This window comes from Papaver somniferum, chromosome 10, assembly GCF_003573695.1.
Source record: "Papaver somniferum cultivar HN1 chromosome 10, ASM357369v1, whole genome shotgun sequence".
In the NCBI taxonomy this organism is placed as follows: Eukaryota; Viridiplantae; Streptophyta; class Magnoliopsida; order Ranunculales; family Papaveraceae; genus Papaver; species Papaver somniferum.
In genome coordinates, this window is record NC_039367.1 from 56833882 (window position 1) to 56845267 (window position 11386).

The following is an 11386-nucleotide window of genomic DNA, read 5'->3' on the forward strand; positions in this document are numbered from 1 at the left end:
TGGTTAAATCTCTTGATAATCTATGCTTAAAGTTTACAAATAAAATTTGAGAATTTGTATGATTGATAGTGAATTAAAGATAAAAGAGGACTTAAGAATAGAATAGAGTTTTGAAATATTTATCAATCAATTTTGCGTAATAGTGGAATCTAGTGTCTTGGTTACCTCTCGCACCCATTGTTAATATTTTTGTATATTTTTAAATCTAAAAATCCATTATCTTTACAAGTCCGAGCAACGAACTTTTACTACCACTTTCAAAACTACAACACTACTCCACGTAATATTCTGCAAGGACCGAATACTGATGTGCGCCATACTTTCCCTGAGAAAGATAATGCTAGGATCATGCGTTGGTCCACCAAGCGGCCTCATTCTAAAATACGTTTTATTGATGTGTTAGATGAAGAATCTGAGTTCAATTTTCGCCTGTGGGTGTCAGTCCCTGATTATGTTTCTCAGCCGATGACTTTCAATACTGGAGAAGGCACGAATTTGACGTATGGTGTGCATCTGAGTGATGGCGAAAGATCTTTCATGTTGAGTTGCACTCCTGGTCATTTGCTATCAGTCACGTTTGGAGAGCTTTCAGTGGAGGAGTATAACATTCATAGAACAGCTCGACAAATGGGTATGGATCAGTGTGTTCCAACCATATGGAGGAGGAAGCCATCAGTTGAGCAACTCAGGACTCATTTGGATCATACTCACGTGGATGGGAGTAGCTACTGGTTTCCTTGTTCTGGTAGATTCGCCTATGTAACCCCAGGTTATGTAGAATTCTGGGATCAGCAACTTGGGCGTTTGCGTGGCTTTGTAAGATTTCCCAGACCTCCATTCAAGGATCTCCCTTCGGCTGAGATGATTTCCAGTCGACCAAGATTGAAGTATCTTTCTGGTGATAAACGAAAGTCGTCTCCAGGATGCTCTCAGGTATGTTTTTTCATATAATCTTCACGAAATTATAAGAACTGTATTCTGATTATATTACTGGATTTCACCACAGGACGGTCGTAATATACGACCTCGAATCGGTGTATATTTCTCAGAGACTGAGGCGGTTATTCATGGCGGAGAAGGCAGGCATAAAGGTTATAAGCTGTTACCCAATACCGTAAAGTCCCTAGTTGGTGCTTTGGTGAGTTCCCAACATTTCCCACTGTGACTTTCATTGCTATTAACATTAGAATCATGAAGAAAATGTTGTTAATTTTTTTGCAGAATTTTACTCCATCGAGTCTTGAAGGTCTTCAATTTTCTGCTACTGAACAAGCAATCGCTGATTTGAGTGACGAAGAAACTGTAAGTATTTCTTCACATGTTCAAATGTGGTGCTTCATGGATGAAAATATTGATTGTAAAGGACGTGTACAGGAGGATGTCGTCATGGAGATGGAGAATTCTGGAACTCAATCATCCTATGGGAAGGGGAATGGAGGTAATTCCCAAGATTCGGAGCCGGATGGAAGTGATGTTCCTCTTGTCGTCAATGTGGACAATTCCAACCCCTTGGACACTTCGGTGACTCTTCAAGTAAGTATATATTCTGTATATTCTTCATAGAAGTACAAAAGTGTTGACTTGTGAATGAATGAATGAGAACCCATGTGAATATATGAAAACTTAGTCGAATTTCGTCGTCAGACAATTCAGAACCCAGCTTTTTTGTAAGAACGCTGTAGAATCCTCGCCCGGAGTCGGATTTTGATGATCTGCATGTGCAAACTCAAGCCCAGAAAATTTCAAAGCTTTAGCATAGAAGATCTTTAAGTTTGGAGTACGTTCACAGCCTGAAAAAGGCGAAATAGTAAACTTCCAGGAGATTTCCAGAACTTTTTCAGATTGCGCACCACTTGATATTTTAGCCACATCTACTCGCTCGTTCATTGGATTGTCATGAAATTTGGACATGTAATAGAGGACATCCATACGAAGAGAATGGAATATGACACATCCTCATATTCCTTGTAGATTAATCCCAGTTCGTCTCCTAGTACTGGGCAGAGTTCAGTTTCCTCAGACAGACTCATCGTAAAATGTGTTTTCATGACTTTCATGTTATTTGCTCGTGCTTTGAATGTAGTATGATGAACCTTGATGATGTTGCCTTGCTGGTATGCTGTGTTTCATAATCTCCTTTGGCTTCGTGATTCTAATCTCATGTAATCTTCGTATTAGGTGCTAAATACCGAAGTTAAGGATACTGGAGCCCATGATGACAACTCTAACCTTTCCGAAGTTATTGATGAAGAGACAACCATCCCTGCACTTCGAGGCCAGGAGATGGTCGTTGCTGATGTTATGGAAAACCAGATGGTTGTGGCTTCAGTGATAGAAGAAACCGAGATAGCAGCGGAGAATACCGAAGGAACTGTTGCTTTGGTCGTGGAAGCCGCTCCAGTGACTGAGAACCGTATAATAGTGTATGAATATCCAACTTCAGGGGTTTCTTTCGATCCTACCTTTAACACTTCACTCCCGTATCATGAACTGGTCGGTGGATTCAGCGTTCTTATTGGATATGCACGCTTGTAAGAGACGATATGGAAGAAGTTTGGCCACATGATCGTTGACAGGAACCCTGGGCGTGCTTATGCTTTAACCATGCAAGTAGGTGTTATCTTGCGTGTCGTGAGTGATATGCATACGATACCCAGGAATACCGTGACTCCAGATATACTCTTTGATTGGGAGTTTAACTTGGAGAATTCAAAAAGACTCGGCCTTAACGTGAAATGGCTTCGTAAGCAAATAAACGTTATCAAGGATTCATGTGAAAAGAACATACCCTTTCCTAATGATGCTGTGGAGGAGAAGGAGGACAAGATTGCTAAGCTGACCGAGGAGTTGAACAAGGAGAGGGCGGCTTTGCAAATCTTGAAGGATGCTGATGAGCGAAAGACTTTTCTTGCTGATCTTTTGAACTTTTGAACTTCTGAACTTCTGAGAGATGTGAGGTTTATATTCGGGTTTTGATATTTAAATGGTTTTGGATCGACTGATGGTTAAGGATTTTCTTGTAGATTTGATAGAGATTTTCTTTTACGAAATATATGAACTGAATTTTGATAAATTGCTGAATTCAAATACTGATTGCAAGTATTGTAAGTGTTTTGGAGGAATTGAAATACAAATGAAAGAAAATTCTAAATGTTAAATCCCAACACCATGAGTGCTTCAAACGCCCAATACCTTAGATGTCCAATAATTTCATATAAACGCCTTGAGCCAATTTTCGTGAATTACTGGTAGGGTTCTGTCATCTGCGTTGGTTAATTTGTAGTATCCTCCGGCCACGGACTCAGCGACCATGAATGGTCCTTCCCAATTGGAGTTCCTTGTAGAATGAAGACCGCGCTGAACTGCTCTGAGAACCAGGTCCCCTTCATGAAACTTGTTAGGCTTGGTCGATCGTGCCTTGAATATCTTCCGCTGACTTGGGATTCCCTGTTTGATGGAATTCCTCGATTGTGGTCCGTATGGACACTCGCGCGGAAGAGAGTATCCGGCATAGTGTTGATCATGCTTAGCCAAGTCTTCAGCAATAAACCTCCCGATGGAGTGACCGATTTGAAGAAGTTCTGAACCCAACCATTGAGTGTAATATTGCTGAGGTGAAGTTACCCACTCGTAGCTTTTGATGACTGCTAAATTATTCATGGGTAGAAGTCCCTGGACCATAGTAGCGTATTTGAACATTGGTAATATTGGAGCAATAGCAGGAATAAGACTTGCCTGAGCTCGAAACTTTCTGACGAAGGTGTGCGGATTATCTCCAAGTTCCCGCGTAAGTCCCAACAGAGCTTTTACTTCTTCCAGATGCTCAAACGGTGGTGCGTCCTCTGCTTCGTCTTCCGACTCGGAATCCTTGTCGATGACAGGATGTGTTGAAGACATCGTTGTCCTTTCAGCATGAATCCAAGTTCTCCCAAGGACCATGTCGTATCCAGGGTCTTCCCGGATTAAGAAAAACTTGGCCTCAGTGCAGATCGATCTTTACGTAACTTTGAGAGTGATGAAGCCATATGCGTTTCCGGAGATTCCTTCGTGGTCCCTGATTGCTATGGGAGCGTGGGTGGATTCCCGTCGAGTAATACCAGCAGCTTTGAGAGTTTTCAAAGGGATAATGTTGACGGCGGTACCAACATTGATGAACGCCCTCTTGAACTCATTTCCTTCGATGTGCACTGTGATTAGCAGTCCCCAGTCATACATTTCTGTGTCGGTGGCTGAAGGTCCGGTGGTAGTCTCTTGGATCAACGGACGTCTTCTGGACACGATGTGGTTCAGTGCATCAAACATGTCTTTCCTTTGAGCTTTCGAAAGATACAACAACTCGCAGACATGTTCGATCAGAGATTGGACCGTTTCCTTGACAAGAGGTTCGGAGATGGTAAAAGTTCTGACTGGAAGGGGTTTTTTGTGCACCCCCTCAGTCCCCAGTTTGAGCTCTCCTGATTCAACCTTTTCTTTGAATATGCGCTTCAAAATTTTGCAATCACTCGTGGGATGGCTGACGTATCTATGTAAGCGACAATACCGAGGATTTTCCATGGCCTATTCAGTTGGTTCCTTCTTGACATAAGGCAATTTGATTGCGCCGTCTTGAATCCAGGAATCGAGTAGTTCATTAACTTCTTCCATTGAACATGGAAAATCAGGTGCTTCTGGATCTTCCGTATGCTGAAGAGGGATTTTCGAATTCTCTTTCTTGTGTGTCTTTGAAGGGGTGGAGGAAGTCTGCTTGTGTTGTGGTTCTTCTTTTCGTTTACTCCCTTCCACGACAACATTTGTTGAAGGTTGCAGGTTATACTGCTTGTTGATCAGACGCCTGCTTCCTCGAGTGTCTTTTGAATCTTCAGTCTTTGTAGACTTTGTTCTTTCCAAAAGAGAGGGTGAAGTGGTTGCCGACCTCTTCGCATCTTCGTGAAGCTCTGAGAAAGTCTGGAATCGAAGGTTTTCTAGCAAGGCCCTGTAGACCGGGAGCATACCATTGATGCACAAGTCCACCAGTTGTTGCTCCGTGACGTTTGGGTCATGACAATCCAGGGCTTGGACTCTGAATCTTTTCACATAATCATTGGGATTTTCACTGACCCTCTGAAACATCCTTCCAACATCGGAGAGGGTGACTTGTTCTGACACGAAGAAGTATTTCCTGTAAAATGCGTTAACCATTTCTCCCCAATTATCGATAGTCCCTGGTGCGATGTTGTTATACCAGGTGTATGCTCTGCCTTTCAGAGATTTTGAGACCTTGAGACGGACGACATGATTGTGTTCATGTTCTCCCAGGGATTCGAGAAAACGAGTGACATATTCCCTAACATTGCCAGTTCCATCATATAAGGTGAAGGTTGGAGAAACGTAACCTTTGGGGAGTGGAGTCCTCTGCGTAGTGGCAGAATAAGGAGGTTGATGACGATGGACATGCGGTGTTTTGTCTTTTCCACGGTTCTCCAAAAAGTGCTCTAGATCCTCGCGAGTGATGAAATTCGATGATCCCTTCGCTGAGTTTTCTGCAGTAGTTTTGTGGACTTCGTCGTCTTCTATTATATGGATTGGAATTACTTCCGGACCGTCGTCTGAGGATTTATCCTTCTCCTTTACCTTCTCTTGAATCTTCTCTGACATCTTGTCAGTAAGAGTTTTGATATAATTACACAGCTCCTTCTGTGTAGCAGCCATGTCAGTTTGGTTCTTTGCAAGAGTCTCATGCGCTTTGATAAGATCAGCAATGGTAGGCGGTGGATCTCATCTGACTTCTCCAGGGTGTCGTCCGGACAGTGGATGACCTTCGGCGTGAAGAGGAGTAGTGTCACCACCATCAGTGTTGGAGGTCGGAATTGTCTCCGGAATATTCTGATTGTTGTTGTTGCTAGTGCTAGCACGGTTTGTGTTAGGATTCGTAACTAAACCTGACCTGAGATCAACCATCTTGTGAAATTATGAGATTTCAACCGAGAGAATGATCTCCCACTGTGGTCGCCAATCTGTAGACGGGGAAAAACGATTTGCTGGTTTTTAAGGAATTGAGGAGACGACCGTACGGAGGAGACTCCTCGAACCGAGCGAAATGTTAAACCTCACACAGATGCACCGCTGCAAAGGGGGTGCTTTAGATTCGAGAGATCAATCTGTAGTACTCCGGCCTAAATCAAGACAATGACCGTTCTAGAGTAAATTTGGTCACAAGAGAGGATGGGTTGATCTGTAGGAGGGAAGCTGAGAAATGTGTGTAATCAATGTTAATCAAACATTGTGGGTGTGTGAATTCTGAATACGATAAGCTCTGAGTGATTGAAATTGCTCAATTCAGAGTAGTTGCTCAATTGATGAGTTGATGATCTCGTGTTGTCAGTTTGACGTGAGATTGATGATACTGATGATGTTTCAATCATGATTCAGAGACTTATTTATATTGCTGGAATTGTAGACACCATGATTCCATGAAGTGTGACAGTTGAAGGAATCAAGGAGTGGGGAAGTGGAGATCGTGTTTGAAACCAGTTTCTCAAAGTGTGGAGACTTGGTCGATTTACCACCCACTACCTCGTGAATTCCTTCAACTGATTGCACGACTTGCTCACATTCCATCGTGTGTTTGAACACACGTGCCGTAGACCGCCAGACCAAAGCTCTAAGTGATATCCCCCAAGTGACACGATTGACGTCTCGTGGTTTTTTCAATTTATGACTTCGTGGTTTGATGGAACGATGAGTCAATGTAGTCGTTGAGTTGAACATGATGTTCTGAAACTCGTGAATTGAACATGTCATGAGACAGAGGTATAGTTCTTACGATGAAGTGAGAAAGTATTGCTCATTCGATGGATCGATGAATATTGATTGTTGAACCAATATTCCTTGGTTTGAACAAATATTTATCATCTGAGCAAGTGTTGCTCATGTGATGAATTGTTGAATATTTGGTCGTCTGAACATGTGTTGTTTGTCTGATGGATTATTGGCAGCGTATCAAAAATATTAATTAGAATACTGGTTTTTGAATCGAGCATAATTAATAAGATTAATGACCATGAGGTCGTCATAAAATTATTAAGGTTAGAATCTGGAATGATGATCCTTGGATTCAGAAATCCTAATTTGATCAATTGATGATCAATTCATGGTTCGTCAAAATTTCAACCATGGGACGAAGGAGGGAGCGATTACATGGGACCGTGGATCAACCATGTAGTGTCCATATGCTCACGTGAGCAAATACGAAGAACTCCTGAAGAGTTGACGATTTGTTGGTGAAAGAATGATTAAATGCTGGTTTAATCATTTATTCGAAAATGCTCGTCTGAGCCTTAGGTGAGAATACCTAATTAATTATGACGAGGCGAGACCAACCATGAAGTCATGAAAGCGGCTCTGGGTTGTCCCGTGACCGCCTGACGATCACTTCATGAAAATCCAAAGTGTTTGGGAGAGTTTTGGACCTAATACGAGCAATTGTGCAAATTAGGTCAAAACTGTGAAAATTGATGGGACCGGCTTCCGTGAGCCAAAGAGCCAATCTTGGTCGGTCAAGATAGCGTGATCGTGTCCCCAAGGCGTCCGCGTCTCAGTCCTGAGAATTTTGATATTTTCTGGCGTGCAATTGAGCATCCATTCCAGAAAATATGCCAAAATTAGGGTTTCGACGAAACTGAGGAAAAACACCATGAGATGATGAAAAATAATTATAAAATAAGGAATGAGGAGGCGTGGGACCGCCGTGGTCAAGGCATGGTCGGCCGGTCGTGACCACGGTCCCGTGGTGCCTTTTCCTTAATTTTATAATATTTTGATGATTTTATGAAAAATTCATGAATTTTGAGAAATTTGATGAATTTTGGGAGTTTCCATGAATTGAAGGAGTTTTCATGAGTTCAAGGAAGCAAAAAACATTAAAATAATAAAACAAGGGCGTGTGGGACCGTGGAAGGCATGGCCGTCCGGCTAGGGCCCGGTCCCACGAGTTTTCCTAATTTTATAATATTTTTAGGTATTTTGATGATTTGAGGGAATTTTTCCTAATTTGAGAGAAATACCATGAAATCAAGGAATTTGATGAATTCAAGGAAAACTAATAATAAAATAATAAAACAAAGGGGCGTGTGGGACCGGCTAGGGCATGGCCGGCCGGCCAAGGCCCGGTCCCCACAAGTTTTCATAATTTATTTTATTATTATTTGATGATTTGTGCAAAATACCATGAAACCAAGGAGTTTTTTCATGAAATTAGAGAAATAATAATAATAAGAATAATAATAATAATAAAATAAGAAGGAACCGTGGGTGTGGGGCCGGTTGGCCAATGATCACGCCCCACACTCCTTTCCTTAATTTTATATTATTTTTTATGGATTTATGGAAGTACCATGAAACCGAGGAGTTTCCTCAAGACGAAGGAGATTTGATAAAATGAGAGAATTTTCATTAAATCATGGAAAATAATAAAATGCATTAAAAATATAAAACTGGTGTGGGATTGACCACGACACGGTCGGTCAGTCGTGTGTCCGTGCTCCCAACACCCTGGTTAATATTTTTAATTATTTATTATTTTCTTCTCTATTTTGCATAGGTTCATCGTTTCGTTGTATTTTTGAAATACTCGTTCGTGCGGTGACTGTTAGTGTATCATCGTTGAATACACCTTCACCATTTGAATCGTGGCTTACTTAAAGGTAGCTCAGACTCCCGGTTGCTGATTATTTATTACTAATTGTGGAATTCGGTGGAGAATAATTCACAAAACTGAGCAATAAGATGTTTATTATTAATTCATAGGATCAGATGAGGAGTCGACTACGAATTCAGAATAATAAAGTGAGCATTACCATTCCATGGGATCGTAGATTCGACTGTAGAATCAGAGTAATTAAGATTTATCTATTACCATTTATGAGACCAGCTGTGGATTCGATCATGAAATCGGAGTAATGAGATAATATAGTTATTGTTATTCTATGAGATCAAGCCGTGGATTCGATCATAGAATCAGAACAATCGTTATTGCCATTCCATGGGACCAGTCGTGGATTCGACCATGGAATAAGAGCAATTAGGAATAATTAACTTTGTGCCTCTATACTAGCAGGGCAAGATGTCTAGGAGCATTAATTATCCCGATATGAGCTTGTCGGTAAGTCATATCCTTTATATAGTCAGGGTAAACTTGTTGTTTGTTCCTGAAGACGTTATCGCTCTATACTAGTAGAGCAAGCTGTCTAGGAGTCGTCTTCTCGTGATACTATATAGAAATAATCACTGAAAGTGTTCAATATTCATGAGATATGCCGTTATCCAGTCGTGAGACTACATATCTACATGTACTCTGAGAGAAAGTACTCTCCGTTGAGAATTCGATGAGAGAGCCGTGTCTCGATACTCACGTCTGATTGCTGAATCAGAGCTTCGTATAATTATGAGTTTACAATTTTAGACTTTGTCGAAAATCCACCATCTACATATCCAAACATGGTTATTTGTTCTAAACTCCCATTTCAATCATTGAAACATTCTTAGAAAATGACAATAGCTGTCTCACACAAGCTATTAGCTTCGAAGCAATTTTCAAGTGATCGAATGATCAATACGAATCATTCAGAGTCTACATCAAATGATTGTCTCACACAAATCATGTAAGATGTTACCAGGTGATTTTCACATGATCATATTTTGACTTTCGTCAAGAATATAAGATGAACTTGGTTAAAGCGAAATCTTTGGATCACCAATATGTGTGAGATAGTAGAACTGATCGTAACTTTGTTATGTATCTTTGTACAACTAATCACAATGCCTGAATTAAGATTTGGTATGACTAGTTTTGATTCATTAGTGTAACCGATCCTAAGTAATCACTTGAGATGGTATGATCGTTATTTGTAATTGGTGTGACAGATCCTGGTAATTTGTGTGACCGATCACAGAGTGTTGAGTAATTGATCCTTGTAATTGGTGTAACCGGTCCTAGTAATTGGTATAACTGATCCTTGTAATATGTGTAACCGATCCTAGTAACTGGTGTGACTGATTACAAGCAATACCATGAGTATATGGTAACCGATCCTGGTAATTGATGTAACCGATCCTGGTAACTGATGTAAACGCTCCTGGTAACTTGTGTGACCGATCACAAGTGTTTCCATATTAGGGTATAACCAATCCTAGTGATTGGTAAAACCGATTGAACCCACATATGTGATTTGATATTTGATCAATCACATAGTAGTCTTGGAATACAGGTGAACCAATTCTAAACTTGTTTGGAAGTGTGGTATAGCCGGTTCCAAGAATGTAAATAAGAAAGATGATTTACAGAGAAAAGATGGCAACATACTTTGAACACGGACAATAACTCTTATCATTTATTGTTCAAAGATATTCCTTAGTACTCAAGGAGATCCTGTACAGATTTTAATTGAGAATATTTTAATTAAGGTTTTTGGTTATATATGTTTTTAATTACCAGCAATTAAATGCATATCTTTAGAGAATAAAAATTAATAATGTGCATTTACTAATTGGAAATTTTTTATTGAGAGATTTCGTAAAATATTGGACAAGCATTTACTGGAATTATGAAAACCGAATCTTGTCGTTCGTTGCATATCTTGAGAATATTTTCGGTTTTGGAAATTCCTTGGTGTCCAAACATCCTTGGTCTATAAATACTTAAGTTTGCATTTCTAGCAAACTATCCTAAGAGCCAGGCAAACTTCATCTTTTTGTTGTTTCTGGTGGAGCCGTCTATTCAGAGAGAAAGTACCCTAATTAGGCGAAATCTCTTACGACCACTCGTTTAAAGACTTATGTGGGATCAAGAAGCTCTACGAGTACCGTTGGTGGGAAACTAGATAATTGCAGTGTTATTAGTTTTCGATTGATTTGATTGACTAACGATTGTTGAAACTTTGATTGCACCTAGTTTGTTTATTCTTGAGAATCTTCTCTTCTGATATAAGATTCACTCAAACTAGATCGAAGTATCGACGAGATCTTTATAACTGTTTTTAGATCTAAAAACATCTTGTGATAATCCATTGTTAACAGACTCCGTTCTGTGCGTGATTAATCACAAGAGATTAAAGTGGTGTTTTGCAGGTCTTAATTGAAGATTAAAAAAGATTTGAAGACGAAGAAGATTTCTTATTGGTTTCTCATATCTTTGCGTTGCACAAACCTTGATCGGCTGGGAACCAACTAGAATCAGATTTATTCGATTGATTAGTTGCATGAGATCGGCATTCACAATATATCTCTTTGAGATTTATTTGGATTGAGTGCGAATCTAAACTTGACTACTTTTGTAGTTATTGGATAGATTGATCTAACCATGCAAAGGAATTTATTAGCTTAAACGGAAGAGCCTTTGCATATGACTTGA